Here is a 27,050-nt window from a genome sequence, read left to right on the forward strand (position 1 = left end):
TCTCTCCACATGCTCAGTTCTGAGAGATAAGTGTGTGTGAAAGGAGTCCTTCAACTAGCATGTTGGGAACACAAAGTTCCTTTTTAGTTGGAAACTGCACTACATTCATATACATGAGGAGGTTCTAGCTCCAACACGGTTTTACGGTGAGAACTGCAGGAACATCAAAACGGCACTTGGAATAAGTCTGAGAATCTACAGAAATTGTTTCCCCTGCAAACAGTTCCCTTTTTGCTAGTTGAACGAACATCTCTCCACATGCTCAGTTGTGAGAGATAAGTGTGTGTTAAAGCCGTCCTTCACGTAGCTTGTTGGGAACACAAAGTTTCTTTACTGTTGGTAACTTCAATACATATATATATGGGTAGTTACTAGCTCCAACTTGGTTTTACAGTGAAAACTGCAAGAAATTCAAACCAGCAGTAGGAAACTGACAGAGAAACAACAGTAATTATTCTTCCTGCCTCACATTCCCTTTGTGGTATTTGAACGAACGTCTCTCCGTATCCTCAGTTCTGAGACATAAGGGAGTGTGAAAACCGTCCCTCACATAGCTTGTTGGGAACTCAAAGATTCTTTTCAGTCGGAAACTGCACTACATACATATATATGGGTAGGTACGTACTCAATCACGGTTTTACAGTGAGAAATGCAGGAACTTCAAACCAGCCCTAGGAAAAAGACTGAGAATCCACAATAAGTGTTTCTCCTGCCAACAGTTCACTTTGTGCTTGTTGAACGCACGTCTCTCCACATGCTAAATTCTGAGAGATAAGTGTGTGTGAAAGCCGTCCTTCAACTAGCTTTTTGGGAGCACAAAGATACTTTACAGTTGGAAAATGCAATACTTTCAATATATATGGGTTTGTACTACAACGAACTCGGTTTTAAAGTGAAAAATTCATTAACTTCACACCGGCACTAGGAAAAAGAATGAGAAACAAAAGTAATTTATTTTCCTGCCACCCTTTCACTTTGTGCTAGTTATACGAACGTCACTTCACATGATCTGTACTGAGAGATAAGTGTGTGTTAAAGCCGTCCTTCACCTAGCATGTTGGGAACACAGTTTCTTTCAGGTGGAAAGGGCAATACATACATATATATGGGGAGTTACTAGCTCCAACTCGGTTTTACAGTGAGAAATGCAGGAACATCAAACTGGCACTAGGAAACAGACTGACAATCCAGAATAATTGTTTCTCCTGCAAACAGTTTCCTTTGTGCTTGTTGAATGAACGTCTCTCCACATATGCAGTTATGACAGATAATTGTGTGTTAAAGCCATCCTTCACATAGCATTTTGGGAACACAAGGTTCCTTTTCAGTTGGTAAATGCAATACAAATATATATATCGGGAGGTACTAGCTCCAAATCGGTTTTACAGTGAAAAATGAAGGAACTTCTAACCAGCACTAGGAAACACACACAGAATCCACAGTAAGTTTTTCCCATGAAACACGTTCCTTCTGTGATATTTGAAAGAACTTCAACCACATGCTAAATTCTGAGAGATAAGTCTGTGTGAAAGCCGCCCTTCACCTAGCTTGTTTGGACACACAGTTTCTATTCAGTTGGAGACTGCACTATATACAAATATATGTGGTGGTACAAGCACCAACTAGGTATTAGGGCGAGAACATCAGGAACTTCAATACGGCAGTAGGAAACAGACTGAGAAAAAACAATAAGTGTTTCTCCTGCAAAACTCTCTCTTTGTGCTACTTAAATGAACGTCAATCCACATGCTCAGTTCTGAGAGATAAGTGTGTGTGAAAGCCTTCTTTCACCTAGCTTGTTGGGAACACAAAGTTTCTTTTCATTTGCCAACTACACTCAATAATCATATATGGGAATATACTACCTCCAACTCGATTTTGCAGTGAAAAATGCAGGAACTTCAAATCGGCACTAGGAAACAGACTGAGAAACCAGAGTAAATGTTTATCCGGCAACCCGTTCATTTTTGTGCTAGGTGAACAAACGTCTCTCCACATGCTCAATTCTCAGGGATAAGTGTGTGTGAAGGCCAAATTTCACCTAGCTTGTTGAGACCACAAAGTTTCTTTTCAGTAGGAAAATGCACTACATTCATATATATGGTGCTGTAGTTGCTCCAAATCGGTTTTATGATGAAAACTGCAGGAACATCAAAACGGCACTAAGAAACAAACTGAGAAATCACAGTATATGTTCTTCCTGCAAAACCTTCCCTTTGTGCTAGTTGAACGAAGCTGTCTCCAGATGCTCAGTTCAGAGGTATAAGTGTGTGTGAAAGCAGTACTTCATATATCTTGTTGGGAACACAAAGTTTATTTTCAGTCGGAAACTGCACTACATTCATATATATGGGGAGGTACTAGCTCCACCTCGGTTTTATAGGGAAAAATGCAGGAATTTCATACCGGCACTAGGAAACAGACTCAGAAACCACAGTAAGTGTTTCCCCAGCAATCTGCTCCCTTATGCTAGTTGAACGAACGTCTCTCCCCATGCTTAGTTCTGAGAGATAAGTGTGTGTGAATGCCGTCCTTCAGCTAGATTGCTGGGAACACAATGTTTCTTTTCTGTGGGAAACTACACTACATACATATATATGGGGATTTTCTAGCTCAAACACGGTTTTACGGTGATAATTGCAGGTAATTCAAAACGGCTCTAGGATATTGTCTGAGAACTTACAGAATTTCTTTTTCCTGCAAACATTTCCCTTTGTGCTAGTTGAACGAATTTCTCTCCACATGCTTAATTCTGAGAAATAAGAGAGTGTTAAAGCCGTACTTCACCTTGCTTATTAGGAACACAAGGATTCTTTTCAGTTTAAAAATGCACTACATAAATATATATGGGGAGATACTAGCTCCAAATCTGGGTTTACATTTAAAACGGCAGGAACTTCAAAACGGCACTAGGAAATAGAGAATCCACAGAAATTGTTTCTCCTTCAACCCGTGCCCTTTGTGCTAGTTGAATGAACATCTCTCCACATGGTCAGTTCTGAGAGGTAACTGTGTGTGAAAGCCGTCCTTCACCTAGCTTGTTGGGAACACAAAGTTTCTTTACTGTTGGAAACGGCACTATATAAATATATAAGGGTAGGTACAAGCTCCAACTCGGTTTTACAGTAAAAACTGCAGGAACTTCAAACGGGCACTAGGAAAAATACAGAGAATGAACACAAAAATTTTTCTCCTGCAACCGGTACTCTTTGTGGTAGTTGAAATAACGTAACAACACATGCTCATTTCTGATAGATAATTGTGTGTGAAAGTCGTCCTTCTTCTAGCTTGTTTGGAATACAAAGATTCTTTAAGTTGGAAACTGCACTACATACATATATATTGGTAGGTATTATCTCCAAATCGGTATTAGAGTGAGAACTGCAGGAACATCAAAATGGCACTAGGAAACAGACTGAGAAACCACAGTAATTGTTTTTCCTGCAGCACGTTCCGTTTCTGCTAGTTGAACGAACGTCTCTCCATATGCTCAGTTCTGAGAGATAAGTGTGTTTTAAAGCCGTCATTCACATAGCTTGTTGGGAACACAAAGTTTCTTTTCAGTGGGAAACTGCACTACATACATATATATGTGGAGGTACAAGCTTCAAATCTGTTTTACTGTGAAAATTGCAGGAAATTCAAACCGGCACTAGGAAACAGACAGTGAAACCAGAGTAAATGTTTCTCCTGCAACCGGTTCATTTTGTGCAAGATGAAAGAACGTCTCTCCACATGCTCATTTCTGAGAGATAAGTGTGTTTGAAAGCCGTCCTTCACCTAGCTTGTTGGGAACACAATTTTTTCCTGTTGGAATCTGCACTACATATATATATATTGCTATTTACTAGCTCCAACTCAGTTTTACAGTGAAAACTGCAGGAACTTCAAACCAGGAGTAGGAAGCAGACTGAGAAACCAGAGTATAAGTTTCTCCGGCAACCCGTTCCCTTACTGCAAGATGAACAAACGTCTCTCCACATGCTCAATTGTCAGGGATAAGTGTGTGTGAAAGCCAAACTTCACCTAGCTTGTTATAACCACAAAGTTTCTTTTCAGTTTGAAAATGCACTACATTCATATATATGGTGATGTAGTTGCTCCAAATCGATTTTACGATGAAAACTGCAGGAACATCAAAACGGCACTAGGAAACAAACTGAGAAATCACTGTATTTGTTTTTCCTGCAAAACCTTCCCTTTGTGCTAGTTGAACGAAGGTGTCTCCAGATGCTCAGTTCAGAGGTATAAGTGTGTGTGAAAGCCTTTCTTCATATATCTTTTTGGGAACACAAAGTATACTTTCAGTCAGAAACAGCGCTACATTCATATATATAAGGAGGTACTAGCTCCAAATCGGTTGTACAGTGAAAAATGCAGGAATTTTAAACCATCACTACGAAACAGACTGAGAATCCACAATAAGTGTTTCTCCTGCCAACAGATCAATTTGTGCTTGTTGAACGAAAGTCTCTCCACATGCTCAGTTCTGACAGTTAAGTGTGTGTTAAAGATTTCCTTCACATAGGTTGTTGGGAACACAAGTTTTCTTTTCAGTTGGATACTGCACTACATACATATATATATGGAGGTAAAAGCTCTAACTCGGTTTTACAGTGAAAACTGGAGGAAATTCAAACTGGTACAAGGAAACAGACATACAATCTGCAGTATGTGTTTCTCCTGCAACAATTTTACTTTGTGGTAGTTGAACGCACGTCTCTCCACATGCTAATTTCTGAGAGATAAGTGTGTGTGAAAGCCGTCCTTCAACTAGCTTGTTGGGAACACAAAGATTCTTAAGAGTTGGAAACTGCAATTCATTCATATATATGGGTATTTACTACCTCCAACTCGGTTTTAAAGTGAAAAATTCAGGAACTTCAAATCGGCACTTAGAAACAGAATGAGAAACCACAGTATTAGTTTTTCCTGCAAAACATTCCTTTTGTGCTAGTTGAACGAAGGTGTCTCCAGATGCTCAGTTCAGAGAGTTAAGTGTGTGTGAAAGCCGTCCTTCACCTAGCTTGTTGGGAACACAAAGTTTCTGTAATGATGAAACTGCACTACAAACTTATATATGAGTAGGCACCAGCTCAAGCTGGGTTTTACTGTCAATACTTCAACCTGGCAGTTGGAAACAGACAGAGAAACCACAGTAAATTTTCCACCTGCAACATGTTCCCTTTCTGCTAGTTGAACGAAAGTCTCTCCATATCCTCAGTTCTGAGATATAAGTGTGTGTGAAAGCCGTTCTTTACATATGTTGTTGGGAACACAAAGTTTCTTTTCAGTCGGAAACTGCACTACATACTTATATAAGGGGACGTAAAAGATCCATCTCGGTTTTACAGTGAGAACTGCAGGAACATCAAAACGGAACCAGGAAACATACTGAGAAACCACAGTAGTGGTTTTTCCTGCAACATGTTCACATGATGCTAGTTGAATGAACGTCTCTCCAGATGCACATTTCTGTGAGATAAGTGTGTCTTAAAGCCGTCCTTCACCTATCTTCTTGGAACACTAAGATTCTTTACTTTTGAAACTGAACTACTTACATATATAACGGTAGGTACAAGCTCCAACACGGATTTACAGTGAAAACTGCAGGAACTTGAAACGGGCACTAGGAAACAGACTGAGAAAATACAGTAAGTGTTTCCCCAGCAATCCGCTCCCTTGTGCTAGTTGAACGAACGTCTCTCCACATGCTCAGTTCTGAGAGTTAAGTGTGTGTTAAAACCGTACTTCACCTAGCTTGTTGGGAACACAAATTTCTTTTCACTTGGAAAGTGCAGTACATACATACATAAGGTTAGGTACTTGCTCCAAGTCGGTTTTACAGTGAAAACTTCAGGAATATCAAACAAGTACTTGGAAACAGACGGGGAAACCAGAGTAAATATTTCAACTGCAAACACTTCCCTTTGTGCTACTTGAAAGATCGTCTCTCCACATGCTCAGTTCTGAGAGATAATTGTGTGAGAAAGCCGTCCTTCACCTAGCTTGTTTGGAACACAAAGTTTCTTTTCAGTTGGAAAATGCACTACATACATATATAAGGGGAGGTACTAGCTCCAAATCGGTTGTACAGTGAAAACTGCAGGAATTTTAAACCGGCACTAGGAAACAGACTGAGAATCCACAATAAGTGTTTCTCCTGCCAACAGATCAAATTGTGCTTGTTGAATGAACGTCTCTCCACATGCTCAATTCTGACAGTTACGTGTGTCTTAAAGACGTCCATCACATATATTTTTGGGAACACAAGTTTTCTTTTCAGTTGGATACTGCACTACATAAATATATATATGGAGGTACAAGCTCTAACTCGGTTTTATAGTGAAAACTGGAGGAACTTGAAACTGGCACTTGGAAACAGGCTGAGAAAATACAGTAAGTGTTTCACCAGCAATCCGCTCCCTTGTGCTAGTTGAATGAACGTCTCTCCACATGCTCAGTTCTGAGAGATAAGTGTGTGTGAAAGCCATCCTTCACTAGCTTGTTGAAACACAAATTTTCTTTTCAGTTGGAAACTGCACTACATTCAAATATATGGGGATTTCCTAGCTCAAACTCGGTTTTAAGGTGAGAAATGCAGGAACTTCAAAACGGCACTAGGAAATAGACAGAGAATCTACAGAAACTGTTACTCCTGCAAACATTTCCGTTTTTGCTAGTTGAACGAACTTGTCTCCACATGCTCTATTCTGAGAGATAAGTTTGTGTGAAACCCGTCCTTCCCCTAGCTTGTAGGGAACACAAATTTTCTTTACTTTGGAAACGGCACTACATACATATATATGGTAAGGAAGAAGTTCCAAATTGGCTTTACAGTAAAAACTGCAGGAACTTTAATCCGGCACTAGTTAAAATACTAAGAATGCACAATAAGTGTTTCTCCAGCAAACAGATCCCTTTGTGCTACTTGAAAGAAAGTCTCTCCAAATGATCAGTTCTGAGAGACAAGTGTGTATGAAAGCCGAACTTCACCCAGCTTGTTGGGAACACAAACTTTCTTTTCAGTCAGAAAATGCACTACATAAAATATATGGGGAGGTACAAGCTCCAAATCGGTTTTAAAATGAAAAATGCAGGAACTTCAAATCGACACTAGGAAACATTCTGAAAAACCACAGTAATTGTTTCTCCTGCAACCCGTTCCCTTTGTGCTAGTTGAAAGAAGGTCTCTGCACATTCTCAATTCAGAGATATAAGTGTGTGTGAAAGCAGTCCTAAACATATGTTGTTGTGAACACATAGTTTCTTTCAGTTGAAATCTGCTCTACATACATATATATATGGGGAGGTACTAGCTCCAACTCTGTATTACAGTGAAATCATCAAGAACGTCAAACCGGCAAGGAAAGAGTCTGAGAAACCACAGTAATTCTTTCCCTGCAACACGAGCCCATTTTCCTAGTTGAACGAACGTCTCTCCACATGCTCACTTCTGAGAGATAATTGTGTGTTAAAGCCGCCTTCACCTACATAGTTCGGAACAAAAAATTTCTTTTAAGTTGGAAACTGCAAAACATAAATACATATGGGGAGGTTCTAGCTCCGAATCGGTTTTACAGTGAGAAATACAGGAATTTCAAAACGGCCCTTGCAAACAGATTGAGAATCCACAGAAATTGTTTCTCCTTCAACCCGTGCCCTTTGTGCTAGTTGAACGAACATCTCTCCACATGCTCAGTTCTGATAGGTAACTGTGTGTGAAAGCCGTCCTTCACCTAGCTTGTTGGGAACACAGTTTCTTTACTGTTGGAAACGGCACTACATTAATATATAAGAGTAGGTACTAGCTCCAACTCGGTTTCTCAGTAAAAACTGCAGGAACTTCAAACGGGCACTAGAAAAAAAGACAGAGACTCCACAAAAATTTTTCTCCTGCAACCGGTACTCTTTGTGGTAGTTGAAGTAACGTAACACCACATACTCATTTCTGACAGATAATTGTGTGTGAAAGCCGTCCTTCACCTAGCTTGTTTGGAATACAAAGATTCTTTAAGTTGGAAACTGCACTACATACATATATATTGGTAGGTATTATCTCCAAATCGGTATTACAGTGAGAACTGCAGGAACAACAAAATGGCACTAGGAAACAGACTGAGAAACCACAGTAATTGTTTTTACTGCAACACATTCCGTTTCTGCTAGTTGAACGCACGTCTCTCCACATGCTCAGTTCTGAGAGATAAGTGTGTGTCAAAGGCGTCCTTCAACTAACATGTTGGGAACACAAAGTTCCTTTTTAATTGGCAACTGCACTACATACATATATATGAGGAGGTTCTAGCTCCAACACGGTTTTACGGTGAGAACTGCAGGAACTTCAATACGGCACTTGGAAAAAGACTGAGAATCCACACTAAGTCTTTCTCCTGCAACCGTTCCAATTGTGCTAGTTGAACGAACATCTCTCCAAGTGTTAGGTTCTGAGAGAAAAATGAGTGTTAAAGCCATACTTCACCTAGCTTATTTGGAACACAAAGATTCTTTTCAGTTGTAAACAGCACTACATAAAAATATATGGGGAGGTACTAGTTTCAACTCGGTTTTACATTAAAAACGACAGGAAATTCAAACCGGAAATAGGAAAAAGACAGAGAAACAAGAGTAAATGTTTCACCTGCAACTGGTTCATTTTGTGCAAGATGAAGGAACGTCTCTCCACATGCTCATTTCTGTGAGATAAGTGTGTGTTAATGCCGTCCTTCACCTAGATTGTTGGGAACACAAAGATTCATTGTGTTGCATACTGCACTAAATACATATATACTGGGAAGTACAAGCTCCAACTCGGTTTTACAGTGAAAACTGCAGGAATTTCAAAACGGCACTAGGAATCAGGCTGATAAACCACAGGAATTGTTTCTCCTGCAACCCGCTCCATTTGTGCCAGATGAACGAATGTCTCTCCACATGCTCATTTCTGAGAGATAAATGTGTGTGAAAGCCGACCTTCACCTGGCTTGTTGGGAACACATAGTTTTTTCCTATTGGAATCTTCACTACATATATATATATATGGGTATGTACTAGCTCCAACACAGCTTTACAATGAAAACTGAAGGAACTTCAAACCGGCACTAGGAAACAGACTGAGAAACCACAGTAATTGTTTTTCCAACAAACAGTTCCCTTTGTGCTAGTTGGACGAATGTATCTACACATGCTAATTTCTCAGAGATACGTGTTTTTGAAAGCCGTATTTCAAGTAGCATGTTGGGAACATAAAGATTCTAAACTGTTGGAAATTGCACTAGATACCTATATATGTGTGTGTACAATCTCCAACTCGGTTTTAAAGTGAAAAATGCAGAAACTTCAAACCGGCACTAGTAAACAGATTGAGAAACCACAGTAAGTGTTTCCCAAGCAATCTGCTCCCTTGTGCGAGTTGAACGAACGTCTCTCCACATGCTCAGTTCTGAGAGATAAGTGTGTGTGAAAGACGTCCTTCACCTAGCTTGTTGGGAACACAAATTTTCTTTATTGTTGGACACTGCACTACATACATATATATGGGGAGGTACTAGCTCCAAATAGGTTTTTAGCTGAGAACTGCAGGAACTTCAAACCTGCACTAGGAATCAGACTGAGAAACCACAGTAATTGTTTCTCCTGCAACCCGTTCCCTTTGTGCTAGTTGAACGAACCTCTCTCCACATACTCAGTTCTGAGATATATCTGTGTGTTTAAGCTGTACTTCACCTAGCTTGTTGGGAACACAAAGGTTCTTTTCAGTTGGAAATTGCACTACATATATATATATGGTGATGTTCTATCTCCAACTCGGTTTTACATTGAAAACTGCAGGAATTACCAACAGGTACTTGGAAACATACAGAGAATCCAGAATAAATATTTCAACTGCAACCCTTTCCATTTGTGCTACTTGAAAGAACGTCTCTACACATGCTCAGTTCTGAGAGATTAGTGTGTGTGAAAGTCGTCATTCACCTAGCTTTTGGGAAAACAAAGTTTCATTTCAGTTGGATTCTGCATTACATACATATAAATAGGGATGTAATATCTAAAACTCGGTTTTACCGTGAGTAATGCAGGAACTCCAAAGACACTAGGAAACAGTCTGAGAAACCACAGTAATTGTTTCTCCTGCAACCAGTTCCCTATGTGCCAGATGAAAGAAGGTCTCTCCACATTCTCATTTCAGAGATATAAATTTGTGTTTAAGCCGTCCTAAACCTTGATTGTTGGAATCATATAGTTTCTTTCATTTGAAAACTGCACTACATACATATGTATGGGGAGGTGCTAGTTACAACTCGGTTTTACAGTGAAATCTTCAAGAACTTCAAACCGGCACTAAGAAACAGACTGAGAAAACACTGTAAGATTTTCCGATGCAACCCTTTCTCTTTGTGCAAGTTGATCGTACGTGTTTCCACATGCTCAGTTATGAGAGATAACTGTGCGTTAAATCCGCACTTAACCCAGCTTGTTGGGAACACAAAGATACTTTTCTGTTGGTAACTGCACTACATACATATATATGGGAAATTACTAGGTACAATTCGGTTTTACAGTGTAAACTGCAGGAACTTCAAACCGGCACTTGCTAAACAGTCTGAGATACAACAATAACAGTTTCTCCTGCAAATATTTCCCTTTGTGCTACTTGAACGAACTTCTCTCCACATGCTCACTTCTGAGATATATGTGTGTGTGAAAGACGACCTTCACCTCGCTTGTTGGGAAAACAAAGTTTCTTTTCACTTGGAAACGGCACTACATTCATATATATGGGGAGGTACGAGCTCCAACACTGTTTTACAGTGAGAACTGCAGGAACGTCAAAAAGGCACTTGGAAACAGACTGAGAAACCACAGTAAGTGTTTCTCCAGCAATCCACTCCCTTGTGCTAGCTGAAAGAACTTCTCTCCACATGCTCAGTTCTGAGAGGTAACTGTGTGTGAAAGCCGTCCTTCACCTAGCTTGTTGGGAACACAAAGTTTCTTTACTGTTGGAAATGGCACTACATTAATATATAATGGTAAGTTCTACCTCCAACTCGGTTTTGAAGTAAAAACTGCAGGAACTTCAAACAATCACTAGGAAAAAGACAGAGAATCCACAAAAATTTTTCCCCTGCAACCGGTTCTCTTTATGGTAGTTGAACTAACATAACACCACATGCTCATTTCTGATAGAGAATTGTGAGTTAAAGCCGTCCTTCACCTAGCTTGTTTGGAATACAAAGATTCTTTAAGTTGGAAACTGCACTACATACATATATATTGGTAGGTATTATCTCCAAATCGGTATTCCAGTGAGAATTGCAGGAACATCAAAATGGCACTAGGAAACAGACTGAGAAATCACAGAAATTGTTTTTCCTGCAACAATTTCCGTTTCTGCTATTTGAACGAACGTCTCTCCACATGCTCAGTTCTGAGAGATAAGTGGGATTTAAAGCCGTCATTCACATAGCTTGTTGGGAACACAAAGTTTCTTTATTGTTGGACACTGCACTACATACATATATATGGGGAGGTACTAGCTCCAAATAGGTTTTACAGTGAAAACTGCAGGAACTTCAAACCGGCACTAGGAAACAGAATGAGAAACCAGATTAAAAGTTTCTCCTGCAACCCGTTCCATTTGTGCTAGATGAACGAACGTCTCTCCACATGCTTAGTTCTGAGAGATTAGTGTGTGTGAAAGCCGTCCTTCACCTAGCTTGTTTTTAGGTGAAAACTACAGGAACTTCAAAACTGCACTAGGAAACAGACTGAGCAACCACAGTAATTTATTCTCCTGCAACCCATTCCCTTTGTGCTAATTGAACGAACCTCTCTCCACATACTCAGTTCTGAGATATATCTGTGTTTTAAAGCTGTACTTCACATAGCTTGTTGTGAATACAAAGTTTCTTTTTAGTTTCAAACAACATTACATACATATATATGGGGAGGAACTAGCCCCATCTCGGTTTTAGTGTGAAAACTGCAGGCACTTCAAACGGGCACTACAAAACAGTCTGAGAAACCAGAGAAAGTGTTCTCTTGCAACACGTTCCCTTTGTGCTAGGTGAATGAACATCTCCCCACATGCTCATTTGTGAGAGAGAATTGTGTGTGAAAGATGCCCTTCACTTAATTTGTAGGGAACCCAAAGTTTCTATTCAGTTGAAAACTACAGTACATTCATGTATATAGGTAGGTACTTCACCAACACGGATTTGCAGTGAAAATGGCATGAACTTGAAACAGGCACTGGGAAATAGACTGAGAAACCAGAGTCAAAGTTACCCCAGCAAACCATTACATTTGTGCTAGATGAACGAAAGTATCTCCACAAGCTCAGTTCTGAGAGAGAAGTGTGTGTGTAAGCCAAATTTCACTTAGCTTGTGGGGATCACAAAGTTTCTTTTCAGTTGCAAACTACACTTCATACATTTATATGGGGGATGTACCTGCTCCAAATTGGTTTTACAGTTAAAACTGCAGGAAATTCAAACCGGCACTTGGAAACAGATTAAGAACCCAGAGTATGTGTTTCTCCTGTAACCCATTCATTTTGCGCTAGATGAATGAACTTCTGTCCACATACTCAGTTCTCAGAGATAAGGGTAGGTGAAAGCCGAACTTCACCTAGCCTGTTGGGAACTCAAAGATTCTTTTCAGTAGCAAACTGCACTACATACATATATATGGGTTGGTACAAGCTCCAAATCGGTTTTACAGTGAAAACTGCAGGAACAACACACCAGCACTAGGAAACAAACTGAGAAACCAGAGTACGTTTTTCAACTGAAACCCATTCCGTTTGAGCTACATGAATGAAAGTCTCTCCTCATGCTCAGTTCTGAGATATAAGTGTTTGTGAAAGCTGTCCTTCAACTTACTTGTTTGGAACACAAAATTTCAATTCAGTAGCAAACTTAAGTACATACATATATATAGGGAGGTAATTTCTCCAAATCGTTTTACAGTGAAAACTGCAGGAACTTGAAACGGGAATTGTGAAACAGACTGAGAAAACCGAGCCAAAATTTCTCCTGAAATCCATTACTTCTCTGCGAGATTAACAAACGTCTCAACACATGCTCAGTTCTGAGAGATAATTGTGTGTGAAACCGTCCTTCACCTAACTTTTTGGGAACACAAAGTTTAGTTTCAGTTGCAAACTACATTTCCTAAATATATATGGGAAATTACTAGCTCCAACTCCACTTTACAGTGAAAATTGCAGGAACTTCAAACAGGCACTTGGAAACAGACTAAGATACCAGAGTATGTGTTTCACCTCTAACCCGTTCCTTTTGTGCTAGATGTACGAACGTCTCTATACATGTTCATTTCTCAGAGATAAGTGTGTGTGAAAGCCGTCCTACAAAGAAATTGTTGGGAACACAAAGTTTCTTTTCATTTGTAAACTTCACTACATACATATATTTCCGGATGTACAAGCTCCAACTCAATATTACAGTGAAAACTGCAGGAACTTCAAACCGGCTCTTGGAAACAGACTGAGAAACCAGAGTAGTTGTTTCTATTGCAAACCGCTCCATTTGTGCTAGGTGAAAGATCATCTCTCCACATGCTAATTTCTGAGAGATACTTGTGTGTGAAAGCCGTCCTTCACTTAGTTTGTAGGGAACCCAAAGTTTCTTTTCAGTTGCAAACTACACTACATTCATATATATAGGGAGGTACTATATCCAAATCGGATTTTCAATGTAAACGGCAGGAACTTGTAACCGGCACTGGGAAATAGACTGAGAAACCAGCGTCTATGTTACCCCTGCAAACCATTACTTTTGTGCTAGTTGAAAGAATGTATCTCAACATGCTCAGTTCTGAGATAAGTGTGTGTGAAACCGTCCTTCACATAGCTTGTGGGGAAGACAAAGTTTCTTTTCAGGTGCAAACTACACTTCATACATTTTTATGGGAGATGTACTAGCTCCAAAACGGCTTTACAGTGAAAAATGTAGGAAGTTCAAACTGGCACTTGGAAACAGGCTAAGAATCCAGAGTATGTGTTTCTCCTGTAACACGTTCTATTTCTGCTAGATGAATGAACGTCTGTACACTTCCTCATTTCTCAGAGATAAGTGTACATGAAAGCCGAACTTCACCTATCTTGTTGGGAACACAAAGATTATTCTCAGCAGCAAACTGCACTACATACATATATATGGGTTGGTACAAGCTCCAACACTGTTTTACAGTGAAAACTGCAGGAACTACAAACTGGCATTAGGAAAAAAACTGAGAAACCAGAGTACGTTTTTCTCCTGAAACCCATGCCATTTGAGTTACATCAATGAACGTCTATCCACATGCCCAGTTCTCAGAGACAAGTGTGTGTGAAATTCGTCCTTCACCTAGATTGTTGGGAATACAAAGTTTCTTATCAGTTGCAATCTACACTGCATACATATATATGGGGAGGTTGTAGGTTTAACTCGGTTTTACACTGGAAAGTGCAGGAACTTTAAACCGGCACTAAGAACCAGACTGAGAAACCAGAGAAATTGTTTCTCCTGCAACCCATGCCCTTTGTGTTAGATGAAGGAATATCTCTCCACATGCTCAGATCTGAGAGATAAGTGTGTGTGAAATCCATCCTTTAACTAGCTTGTTGGGAACACAAAGTTTCTTTCAGTTCCAAACAACACTTCATCCATATATAACGGGAGGTACTAGCTCCAACTCGTCTTTACAGTGAAACCTGCAGGAACTTCATACCGGCACTTGGAAACAGACTGAGATAGCAGAGTATGTGTTTCTCCTGTAAACCTTTCCCTTTGTCTAGATGAACGAACGTCTCTTCACATGCTCAGTTCTCAGATTCAACTGTGTGTGAAAGCAGTCCTTCACGTAACATGTTTAGAACAGAAAGTTTCCTTTCAGTTGTAAACTCAATTCTTACATATATATGGGGATGTACGAGCTCCAACTCGTGTTTACAGTGAAAACTTCAGGAACTTCATACAGATATTACAATACAGACTGAGAACATAGAGAACATGTTTCTCCTGTAACCCATTCCCTTTGTACTAGATGAACGAACATCTATCCACACGCAAATTTCTGAAGATTAATTGAGTGTGAAAGCCATACTTCACCTAGCTTTTTGGGAACACAAAGTTTCTTTTCAGTTGCAAACTACATTACGTTCATATATAAAGAGTGGTAATTACTCCAACTCGGTTTTACAGTGAAACTGGCAGGAACTTGAAACCGGCACTGGGAAATAGATTGAGAAACCAGAGTCAAAGTTACCCCTGCAGACCATTCCTTTTATGCTAGATGAACTAACGTATCTCCACAATCTCAGTTCTGAGAGATAAGTTTGTGTGAAAGCCGTCCTTCATCTTAATTGTTGGGAACACAAAGTTTCTTTCCATTTGCAAAATACACTTCATATATTTATATGGGGAGGTAGTAGCTCCAAATCGGCTTTACAGTGAAAACAGCAGGAACTTCAAACCGGCACTTGGAAACAGTGTTAGATACCAGAGTAAGTGTTTCTCGTGTAACCCATTCCCTTTGTGCTAGTTGAACGAATGTCTCTCCACATGCTAATTTCTGAGAGATAAGTGTGTGTGAAAGCCTTCCTTCACCTAGCTTGTTGGCAACACAAAGTTTCTTTTCAGTTGCAAACTACACTACATACATATATATAGGGGGGTACAAGCTCCTACTCAGTTTTACAGTGAAAATTGCTGGAATTTCAAACCGGCACTAGTAAACAAACTGAGAAACCACAGTAAATGTTTCCAATGCAATCCATTTCTTTTGTATTAGATGAAAGAACGTCTGTCCACATGCTCAGTTCTGAGAGATAAGTGTGTGTGAAAGCCGTCCTTCACCTAGCTTGTTGGCAACACAAAGTTTCTTTTCAGTTGAAAACTACAATACATACATATACATGGAAAATTACTAGCCCCATCTCGGTTTTAAAGTGAAAACTGCAGAAACTTCAAACCGGTACTACAAAAGAGACTGAGAAACAAGAGTACGTGTTTCTCCTGCAACCCTTTCCCTTTGTGCTAGATGAAAGAACGTCTCTCCACACGCTAAGTTCTGAAGTATAACTGAGTGTGAAAGCCTTCCTTCACCTAGCTTGTTGGGAACACAAAGATTCTTTTCAGTTACAATCTACACTACATTCATATACTTAGGGATGTACTTTCTCCAACTCGCTTTTACACTTAAAACGGCAGAGACTAGAAACCAGCACTGGGAAATATACTGAGAAACCAGAGACAAAGTTACTCCTGCAAATTATTCCATTTTTGCTAGATGAACGAACGTCTCTCCACAACCTCAATTCTGAGAGATATTTGTTTGTGAAAGCCGTCCTTCATCTTAACTGTTTGGAACACAATGTATCCATTCAGTTGCAAACTAATGTAAATACATATATATTGGGAGGTAATTACTCCAAATTGGTTTACAGTGAAAACTGCAGGAACTTGAAACCGGTACTGGAAAATAGACTTAGAAACCAGAGTCAAAGTTACCACAGCAATCCATTCCTTTTCTTCTAGATAAACAAACGTCTCTCCACATGCTCAGTTCTGAGAGATGAGTGTGTGAGAAATCCTTCCTTCAACTAGCTTGTTGGGAACACAAAGATTCTTTTCAGTTGCAAACTACACTACATACATATATACAGGGCGGTACAAGTTCCAACTCACTATTACAGTAATACATGCTGGAATTTCAAACAGGCACTAGGAAACAGAATGACAAAACCACAGTAATTTTTTCAGTTGCAAAATACATTTCATAAACATATATGGGGATTTACTAGCTCCAACTCCGCTTTACAGTGAAACTTGCAGGAACTTCAAACAGGCACTTGGAAACAGACTAAGATACCAGAGTATGTGTTTCTCCTGTAACCCGTTCCTTTTGTGCTAGGTGTACAAACGTCTCTATACATGCTCAGTTCTCAGAGATATGTGTGTGTGAAAGCCGTCCTACAAACAAATTGTTGGGAACACAAAGTTTCTTTTCATTTGTAAACTACACTACATACATATATTTCCGGATGTACTAGCTCCAACCCGATTTTACAGTGAAAACTGCAGGAACTCAAAACCGGCTCTTGGAAACAGACTGAGATACAAGAGTAGTTGTTTCTCTTGCAAACCGTTCCCTTTGTGCTAGGTGAAAGATCATCTCTCCACATACTAATTTCTGAGAGATAATTGTGTGTGAAAGCCGTCCTTCAATTAGATTGTAGGAAACCCAAGGTTTCTTTTCAGTTGCAAACTACACTACATACATATATATAGGGTGGTACTTTATCCAATTCGGATTTTCAGTGTAAACGGCAGGAACTTGAAACCGGCACTAGGAAATAGTCTGAGAAACCAGAGTCTATGTTACTCGAGCAAACAATTCCTTTTCTGCTAGATGAACAAAAGTATCTCAACAAGCTCATTTCTGAGAGTTAAGTGGGTGTGAAACCGTCCTTCACATAGTTTGTTTGGGAAAACAAAGTTTCTTTTCAGGTGTAAACTACACTTCATACATTTTTATGGGAGATGTACTAGCTCAAAATCGGCTTTACAGTGAAAACTGCAGAAACTTCAAACCGGCACTACAAAACAGTCTGAGAATCGAGAGAAAGTGTTTCTCTTGCAACCCATTCCCTTTGTGCTAGTTGAACGAACATCTCTCCACATGCTCATTTCTGAGAGATAATTGTGTGAGAAAGCGGCCCTACATTTAGATTATAGGGAACACAAAATTTAATTTCAGTTGCTATCTATAATACATACATAATTATGGTGAGGAACAAGCTGCAAATCGGCTTTACAGTGAAAACTGCAGGAACTTCCAACCGTCACTTTGAGACAGACTGAGAAATCAAAGTAAGTGTTTCACATATAACCCGTTCCCTATGTGCTAGATGAATGAAAGTCTCTCCACATGCTCAGTTCTGAGAGATAAGTGTGTGTGAAAGACGTCCTTCACTTAGTTTGTAGGGAACACAAAGTTTCTTTTCAGTTGCAAACTACACTACATTCATATATATAGGGAGGTACTATATCCAAATCGGATTTACACTGAAAGCAGCAGGAATTTCAAACCGCCACTTGGAAACCGCCTAAGAACCCAGGGTTAGTGTTTCTCATGTAACCAATTCCATTTGTGCTAGATGAACGAATGTCTCTCCACATGCTCAGTTCTGAGAGACAAGTTTGTGAGAAATCCTTCTTTCAAATAGCTTGTTGGGAACAGAAAGTTTCTTTTAAGTTGCAAAATACACTTCATACATATATATGGGGAGGTAGTAGCTCCAAATCAGCTTTACAGTGAAAACTGCAGGATCGTCATACCAGCACATAGAAACAGAGTTAGATACCAGAGTAAGTGTTTCTCCTGTAACCCATTCCCTTTTTGCTAGATGAACGAATGTCTCTTCTCATGCTCAGTTCTGAGGTATAAGTGTGTGTGAAAGACTCCCTTCACTTTGCTTTTTGGGAATACAAAGTTTCTTTTCAATTGCAAACAGTAGTACATACATATGTGTTTGAATTACTAGCTCCAACTCGGTTTTACCGTGAAAACTGCAGGAACTTCAAACCGGCACTAGGTAACAGACTGAGAAAGCACAGTAAAAGTTTCTCCTGCAACCCGTTCCCTTTGTGATAGATGAACGATCGTCTCACCACATGCTCATTTCTGAGGGATAATTGATTGTGAAAGCCATTCTTCACTTAGCTTGTAGGGAACACAAAGATTCTTTTTACTTAAATACTATAATATGTTAATATATATGGTGAGATACATGATCTAACTTGGCTTTACAGTGAAAACTGCAGGAACTTCAAACAGAGACATGGATTCAGCCTGAGAAACCAGAGTTAGTGTTTCACATGTAACCAGTTCCTTTTGTGCTAGATGAACGAACGTCTACCCACATGTTCAGTTCTGAGAGATAAGTGTGTTTGAAAGCTGTACTTCAACTAGCTTGTTGGGAACACAAAGTTTCTTTTCAGTTGCAAACTACAATACATACATATATACAGGTATGTACTAGCTCCAACTCGCTTTTACTCTGATACCTGCTGGAATTTCAAACCAGCACTAAGAAACATACTGACAAACTAAAGAAATATTTTTTTCCTGCAAGACTTTTCCTTTGTACTAGATGAATGAATGTCTGTTTACATTTTCATTTCTGAGAGATAAGTGTGTGTGAAAGCCATTCTTCACCAAGCTTGTTGGGATCACAAAGTTTCTTTCACTTTCAGACAACACTTCATAAATATATATGGGGAGGTACTAGCTCCATCTCGGTTTTATAGTGAAAACTACAGGTAATTCAAAACGGCACTACGAAACATACTGAGAAACCACAGTAAATATTTCTCCTGCAACCCATTATTTTGTGCTAGATGAATGAAAGTCTCACCACATGCTCAGTTTGGACAAATAAGTTTGTGTGAATGCCGCCCTTCAGCTAACTTGTTGTGAACACAAAGTTTCTATTGTGTTGCAAAATACAGTACATACATATAGGTAGGCAGGTACTTTCTCCAACTCGGATTACAGTAAAAACTGCAGTAACTTTAAACCTGATCTGGGATCAGACTGAGAAACCAGAGACAAAGTTTCTCTTGCAATCTATTCCTATTGTGCTAGAAGAACAAACGTCTCCACACATGCTCAGTTCTGAGAGATAATTGTGTGTGAAAGCTGTCTTTCAACTACCTTGTTTTGATAGCAAAGTTTCTTTTCAGTTGCAAATTACACTTCATAAATATATATGGGAGGTAATAGCTCCAACTCTGCATTACAGTGAAAACTGCAGGAACTTCAAACCAGCACTTGGAAACAGAATTAGATACCAGAGTAAGTGTTTCCCCTTTAACACGTTCCCTATGTGCTAGGTGAATGAAGGTCTCTCCACATGTTCAGTTCTGAGACATAAATGTGGGTGAAAGCCGTTCTTCATCTAGCTTTTGGGAACACAATGATTCTTTTCAGTTGCAAACTACAATCTATTTGGGAATGTATTAGATCCAACTCTGGTTTACAGTGAAAACTGCAGGTACTTCAAACCGGCAATACGAAACAGACTGATAAACCAGAGTACGTGTTTCTCCTGCAAACCTTTCCCATTGTGCTAGATGAATGAAAGTGTCTCCACATGCTAAAAACTGAAGGTTAACTGAGTGTGAGAGCCGACATTCAACAAGCTTGTTGGGAACACAAAGTTTCTTTTGAGTTGCAAACTACACTACATAGATATATATAGGGAGGTACTTTCACCAACTAGGTTTTACAGAGAAATCTGCAGGAACTTGAAACCGGAACTGGGAAATAGACTGAGAAACCAGAGTCAAATTTACTCCTGCAAAACATTCATTTTGTGCTAGATGGACGAACGTCTCTCCACATGCTAAGTTCTGAGAGATAAATGTGTGTGAAAGCCATACTTCACCTTACTTGTTGGGAACACAAATTTTCGTTTCACTTGCAAACTACATTTCATATATATATATATGTGGGGAGGTAGTAGCTCCAAATCGGCTTTTCAGTGAAAACTGCAGGAACTTCAAACCGGAACTTGGAAACAGACTAAGAAATCAGAGTATGTGTTTCTCTTGTATCCAGTTAATTTTCTGCTAGATAAACGAACGTCTCTCCACATGCTCAGTTCTGAGAGATAAGTGTGTGTGAAAGCCTAACTTCACATATCTTGTTGCGGGAACAAAGTATCCTTCCAGGTGCAAACTACACTACATACATATATAACGGGAGGTACAAACTCCAACTCGTTTTTACAGTGAAACCTGCAGGAACATAAAACCGGCCCTAGGAAACAGACTGAGAAATCAGTGTAAGTAAATCTCCTGCTACCCGTTCCCTTTGTGATAGATGAACAAAATTATCTCCACATGCTCAGTTCTTAGAAATAATTTTGGGTGGAAGCCATACTTCAACTATCTTGTTGGGAACACAAAGTTTCTTTTCAGTTGAACACAAAACTACATACATATATACGGGGTGGTACAAACTCGAACAAGGTTTTACAGTGAAAATTGCGGAAAATTAAACCGGCACTAGGAAAGTTACTGTGGAGCCAGTGTAAGTGTTTCTCCTGCAACACATTCCCTTTGTGCTAGATGAAGGAACATCTCCCCACATGCTCATTTCTGAGAGAAAATTGTGTGTGAAATCCGCCTTTAACTAGCTTGTTGGGAATACAATGTTTCTTTTCAGATGCAATCTACACATCATACATATATTTTGGTAGGTAGTAGCTTCAAATTGACTTTGTAGTGAAAACTGCAGGAACTTAAAGACGGCACTCAGAAACAGACTGAGATAACAGAGTAAGGGTTTCTCCTGTAAACCGTTCTCTTAGTATTACATGAAATTATGTCTCTCCACATTCTCAGTTCTCAGAGATAACTGTGTGTGAAAGCCGTCCTTCACTTAGCTTTTTGGAAACACCATTTTTTTTTCAGTGGGAAATTACAGTACACACTTATATACAGGTAGGTACAAGTTCCAACACGGATTTTCAGTGAAAAAGGCAGGAAATACAAACCGGCAAAAGGAAACATAATTAGATACCAGAGAAAGTGTTTCTACTGCAACCCATTCACTTTGTGCTAGATGAATTAACGTCACTCCACATGCTCAGTTCTGACACAAAACTGTGTGTGAAAGACAAACTTCACGTAGATTGTTGGGAACACAAAGTATCTTTTCAGTTGCAACTTGCAGTAAAAACATATAAATGGGGAGGTACTAGCCCCAACTACATTTTCCAGTGAAAATTGCAGGAACTTCCTACCGGCACTAGGAAACAGACTGTGAAACCAAAGTAAGTGTTTCTCTTGCAAACGGTTCCGTTTGTGCTAGGTGAACGAACATCTCTCCACATTCTCATTTCTCAGAGAAAATTGTTTGTGAATGCCGTACTTCACTTAGCTTGTAAGGAAAACAAAGTTTATTTTATGTTGCAAATTATAATAATTACATATATATGGTGAGGACATGCTTCAACAATTTTTACAATTAAAACTGCTGGAACTTCAAATCGGCACTCAGAAACAGACCGAGAAAACAGAGAAATTGTTTCTCCTGCATCCCATTCCCACTGTGCTAGATGAAGGAAAATCTCTCCACATGCTAAGTTCTGAGAGATAAGTGTGTGTGAAATCGGTCCTTTAAATAGCTTGTTGGGAACACAAAGTTTCTTTTCAGTTGCAAACTACACTTCATACATATATAAGGAGAGGTACTAGTTCCAACAAGTATTTACAGTGAAAACTGCAGGAGATTCAATCAAGCACTAGGAAACTGACTAAGAATGCAGACAAAATTTTTCACCTGCTATACGTTACCTTTGTACTAGATGAACGAATATCTATCCACATGCTCAGTTCTCAGAGGTAAGTGTGTGTGAAAGCCGTACTTCACATAAATTGTTCGGAACACAAAGTTTCATTTCAGTTGCAAACTAAATTACATACATATATTTGCGAAGGTGGTAACTCCAAATCGGTTTTACAGTGAAAACTGCAGGAAATTAAAACAGGCACTGGGAAACAGACTGAGAAACCAGAGTCTAAGTTTCTTCTGCAATCCATTCCCTTTGTGCTAGTTGAACGAAAGTCTCTGCACATGCTCAGTTCTGAGTGATATTTGTGTTTCAAAGCCGTTCTTTAGCTAGCTTTTTGGGGACAGAAAGTCTCTTTTCATCTGCAAACAACTCTTCATACATTTGTATGGGGAGGTACTAGCTCCAGCTCTGTTTTACAGTGAAAACTGCATGAAATTCAAAGCGACACTTGGAAACAGTCTTAGATACCAGAGTAGGTATTTATGCTGTAATCCATTCTCATTGTACTAGATGAACGAACGTCTATCCACATGCTAAGTTTTCAAAAATAAGTGTGTGTGAAAGCCATTCTTCACCTAGCTTGTAGGGAACACAAAGATTCTTATCAGTTGCTATCTATACTGCATAAATATATATATGGGTAGGTACTAGCTTCAAATCGGTTTTACATTGGAAAATTTAGGAACTTTAAACCGGCACTAAGAAACAGACTGAGAAAACAGAGTAATTGTTTTCCTGCAACCCATTCCCTTTGTGTTAGATGAACTAAAATCTCTCCACATGATCAGTTCTGAGAGATAACTGTGTGTGAAATCCGTCCTTTAACTAGCTTGTTTTGAACACAAAGTTTCTTTTCAGTTGCAAACTACTCTTCATACATATATAATGGGAGGTAATAGCTCCAACGCATCTTTTCAGTGAAAACTGCAGGAACTTCAAACCGGCACTTGGAAACAGACTGAGATAGAAGAGTATGTGTTTCTCCTGTAAACCGTTCCATTTGTCCTAGATGAAGGAACATCTCTTCCCATGCTCAGTTCTCAGATTTAAGTGTGTGTGAAAGCCGTCTTTCAACTAGCTTGTTTAGAACACAAACGTTCTTTTCAGTTGCAAAATACACTACATACATATATTTGCGGAAATAGTGGCTCCAAATAGGTTTTACAGTGAAAACTGCAGGAAATTCAAGCCGGGACTAGGAAATGGAGAAATCTGAGAAATTGTTTCTCTTGCAACCAGTTCCTTTTGTGCTAGATGAAAGAACATCTCTCCACATGCTCATTTCTGAGAGATAATTGTGTGTGAAAGCCGACGTTTTCTTATCTAGTAGGGAAAAAAAAATTTCTTTTTTGTTGCAAACTCTATTACATACATATATTTATTGTAAGATACAAGGTTCAACTCGGCTTTACAGTGAAAACTGAAGGAACTTCAAACCTCCACTTGGAAACCGACTGAGAAACCAGAGTAATTGTTTCCCATTTAACAAATTCCGTTTGTGCAAGATGAACGAACGTCTCTCCACATGCTCAGTTCAGATATAAGAGAGTGTGAAAGCCGTCCTTCATCTAGCTTTTTGGGAACACAAAGATTCTTTTCATTTGCAAACTACAGTACATACATATATAGACAGAGGTACATTCTCAAACTCGGATTTACAGTGAGAATTGCTGGAACTTCATACCAGCACTATGAAACAGACTGAGAAAACAGGGTACATGTTTCTCCTGCAAACCTTTCCATTTGTGCTAGATGAACGAAAGTGTCCCCACACGCTATGTTCTGAAGGTTAACTGAGTGTGAAAGCCGAACTTCACCTAGCTTGTTGGGAACACAAAGTTTATTTTGAGTTGCTAACTACAGTACATACATGTATAAAGGGAGGTACATTCTCCAACTCGTATTTACCGTGAGAACTGCAGGAACTTGAATCCGGCACTGGGAAATACTCTGAGAAACCAGAGTCAAAGTTATTCCTGCAAACCATTCCTTTTGTGCTAGATGAACGAACGTCTCTCCACATGCTCAGTTCTGAGATATAAGTGTGTGTGAAAACCGTACTTCACCTTACTTGTTGGGAAGACAAAGTTTCTTTTCATTTGCAAACTACACTTCATAAACATATATGGGGAGGTAGTAGCTCCAAAACTGCTTTTCAGTGAAAACTGCAGGATCTTCAATCCGGAACTTAGAAACAGACTGAGAATCCAGAGTATGTGTTTCTCCTGTAACTCATTCCTTTTGTGCTACATAAATGAACGTCTCTCCACATGCTCATTTCTTAGAGAGAAGTGTTTGTGAAAGCCGTCCTTCACCTAGCTTATGGGAACACAAAGATTCTTTTCAGTACCAAACTAAACTACATACATATAAATGGGTTGGTACAAGCTCCAAATCTGTTTTACAGTGAAAACTGCAGGAACTAAATACCGGCAGTAAGAAACAAACTGAGAAACCAGAGAACGGGTTTCTCCTGCAACCCGTTCCCTTAGTTTTAGATGAATGAACGTCTCTCAACATGCTCAGTTCTGAGTGATATGTGTGTGTGAAAGCGTAACTTCACATAGCTTGTTGGGAGAACAAATTATCTTTGCAGTTGCAAATTACAGTACATATATATATATCGGGAATTGCTAACTCCAACTCGGTTTTACAGTGAAAAATACAGGAACTTAAAACCGGAACTAGGAAACAGACTGAGAAAGCAGAGTAAGTATTTCTCCTGCACCCGTTCCCTTTGTGATAGATGAACGAAATTCTCCCCACATGCTCAGTTCTGAGAAATAATTTGGGTGGAATCCATTCTTCAACTATCTTGTTGGGGACACGAAGTTTCTTTTCAGTTGCAAACAACACTACATACGTATATATATGTTGGTACAAAATCCAACACGGTTTTACAGTGAAAACTGCAGGAAATTAAACCGGCACTACGAAACATACTATGAAGCCAGAGTAACTGTTTCCCTGCAACAATTTCCCTTTTTGCTAGATGAAGGAACATCTCTCCACATGCTCATTTCTGAGAGAAAAGTGTGTGTGAAATCCGCCTTTAACTAGCTTGTTGGGAACACAATGTTTCTTTTCAGTTGAAATCTACACTTCATACACATATACGGTAGGTAGTAGCTCTAAATCGACTTTGCAGTGAAATCTGCAGGAACTTCAAATCGGCACTTGGAAACAGTCTGAAATAACAGAGTAAGTGTTTTTCTTGTAAACCGTTCTCTTATTACTAAATGAAAGAACGTCTCTCCACATGCTCAGTTCTCAGAGATAAGTGAGTGTGAAAGCCGTCCTTCACAGAGCTTGTTGGGAACACAAAGATTCTTTTCAGTGGGAAATTACAGTACAAACTTATATAAGGGGAGGTACTAGCTCCAAAACTGTTTTACAGTGAAAAAGGCTGGAAATTCAAACCAGCAAAAGGAAATATATTTAGATACCAGAGTAAGTGTTTATCTTTTAATCCATTCCCTTTTGTCCCAGATGAACGTACATCTCGCCACATGCTCAGGTCTCAGAGGAAATTGTGTGCAAAAGCCGTCCTTCACATAGCTTGTTGGGAACACAAAGTTTCTTATCAGTTGCAATCAACAATGCATACATATATATGGGGATGTATCAGCTTCAAATCGGTTTTACACTGAAAACTGCAGGAACTTTAAACCAGCACTATGAAACAGACTGAGAAAACAGAGTAACACTTTTCCTGGAAACCATTTCCTTTGTGTTAGATAAAGGAACATCTCTCCGCATGCTCAGATCTGAGAGATAATTGTGTGTGAATTTCGTCCTTTAACTTGCTTGTAGGGAACTCAAAGTTTCTTTTCTGTTGCAAACTAAACTTCATACATATATAAGGTTTGGTACGAGCTCCAACTCATCTTTACAGTGAAAACAGCAGGAACTTCAAACCAGCACTAGGAAACAGACTGAGAAATCAGACTAAATTTTTCACCTGCTAAACGTTACCTTTGTTCTAGATGAACGAATATCTCTCCAAATGCTCAGTTCTCAGAGAAAAGTGTGTGTGAAAGCCGTAATTCACATAAATTGTCCGGAACACAAATTTTCAGTTCAGTTGCAAACTACACTACATACATATATTTGTGAAGGTACTATTTTCATCTCGGTTTTTCAGTGAAAACTGCAGGAACTTCAAACCGGCACTAGGAAACAGACTGAGAAACATGAGAAAATGTTTCTCTTGCAACCAGATAACTTTGTGATATGTGAACAAACATCTCTCCACATGCTCATTTCTGAGAAATAATTGTGTGAGAAAGCCGTACTTCACTTAGCTTGTAGGAAAAACAAAATTTCGTTTCAGTTTGAAAACTATAATACATAAAAGTATATGTTAAGGTACAAGCTCCAACTCGGCTTTACATTGAAAACAGCAGGAATTTCAAACCGCCATTTGGAAACAGACTGAGAAAAAGGAGTAAGTGTTTCTCATGTAACCATTTCCATTTGTTCTAGATGAATGAACGTCTCTCCACATGCTCAGTCCTGAGAGATAATTTGTGTGAAATCCGTCCTTTAACAAGCTTGATGGGAACACAAGGTTTCTTTCCATTTGCAAACTACAATACATATATATATTTGGGGAATTACTAGCTCCAAATCGGTTTTACATTGAAAACTGCAGGAACATCAAACCGGCATTAGAAAGTAG

At 39.2% G+C, this 27,050-nt stretch overlaps 1 long non-coding RNA gene across 1 annotated transcript; it reads left to right on the forward strand.

Annotated features, from left to right (window-relative positions):
• The first annotated feature begins 5,006 nt into the window (after positions 1 to 5,006).
• LOC116667373 lies at positions 5,007 to 19,800 on the forward strand. Its single transcript, XR_004324262.1, has 3 exons — positions 5,007 to 5,043; positions 12,653 to 12,697; positions 19,785 to 19,800. It is a non-coding gene; the product is annotated as an uncharacterized LOC116667373 (long non-coding RNA).
• Positions 19,801 to 27,050: the final 7,250 nt, after the last annotated feature.

This window comes from Camelus ferus, chromosome 11 (genome assembly GCF_009834535.1).
Source record: "Camelus ferus isolate YT-003-E chromosome 11, BCGSAC_Cfer_1.0, whole genome shotgun sequence".
Taxonomy (NCBI): Eukaryota; Metazoa; Chordata; class Mammalia; order Artiodactyla; family Camelidae; genus Camelus; species Camelus ferus.